We start from the raw sequence: 1,289 nt of genomic DNA, 5'->3' as shown, positions 1-1,289 counted from the left end.
GTCTCAGTGTTTGGCCCATGCACGTTTTAATAGAGGGATGCTGTGGCGTTTGATTAGGCATTATCATGCAAAAGAGGGCAAATTGCCTCCATTCAGGCAACTGGACCTGGCTACCCTTCATTACTCGCTCATCAACGGTCCCTCGAAGACCCCCGTCCATTCTCCCCTCTTTTGTCTTTGGCCAAACGTAGCCCCTTCTCTCCAGACGCCCTCGATCCTTTCTACCGCTTGGAGTGCCTTTATCAGCGCGCTTGACCCCGGCCCTCTGCTGGTGAGCTTTAATTAGACAAACTCATCAGTATTCTCCTGCGCCCAGCCCACGGCTGTTTGCGAATGCATCTAGTTAGTGCTTGTGTTTGACAGATGCAGCCCTGTGGCTGGAACTTTTGGTTAGCTTGTCTAACAAACAATCCTCAACAAAAGTACCCTCTGCTGTGTAGACATTGGCCTGACCCATCTGTTGCCCTGTACAGAGTTTTGTTCATAGTTGTTGAAGACCATGTGGGCAAAAAACGCTTTGTGTGCTTTAGTGTGGACAGAATTATTGTCCTTTGTTTCTTGTGTTAGACAGAAATATTGATAATTTAGCTGCAATAGTTAGCTGATGAACAATAACAAACAACAAACAAATAAAAAACAATTAGCTGAATGTAACAGCTTATTGAACTAGAATGATCACTGAACTCAGTTGATAGGATTTCAGATCACTGATTCTGACTTATAGTCTCATAGTTTCCCTTTACATTGTCAGTCAGTGCCACCATATAGAATGTGCTTACATGCCAGGATGGATACTGTCACACCATGTAGACAGCAGGAAATATAACCCAGTGCTGACTGCCTGTGTTGAACACTTCTAAGGGGGCACATGTCTAGAACACTTCTAAGGGTGCATACTTCTAGCACACTTCTAAGGGTGTTGGGGAAAGTTGCCACCTGTCAGAGCATGGCACCGAGGGGGTCATCTGACGATCATCTCTGTGAGGACAACAGACTGTCAGGCTGTCAAGGGCAGGTGCTGGGTCATTCTGCTCCTGGCGAGGGCAGTCACTCCACTGCATATGCTCCCCAGCGGGGTAGAGGCGTCAGGGAACGTGGCAGTCTGGCTCGCTGGACAGGCGGGGATCATGAACGAGGCAGCGAGACTTCCTCCACATCAGGAGCTGACCTCTGCTCTCACAGCTCAGCATGGAGTCTTGTATTAACCAGCCAACCATCAACATATGACACAGCTCAGCAACTTCAGGACTGATACCGGAGACAGGTGTTTGGAAAGCTTTCAGTGGGGG

Source organism: Alosa sapidissima, chromosome 14 (assembly GCF_018492685.1).
Source record: "Alosa sapidissima isolate fAloSap1 chromosome 14, fAloSap1.pri, whole genome shotgun sequence".
In the NCBI taxonomy this organism is placed as follows: Eukaryota; Metazoa; Chordata; class Actinopteri; order Clupeiformes; family Clupeidae; genus Alosa; species Alosa sapidissima.
Note: the sequence above shows the minus strand (reverse complement) of the source record.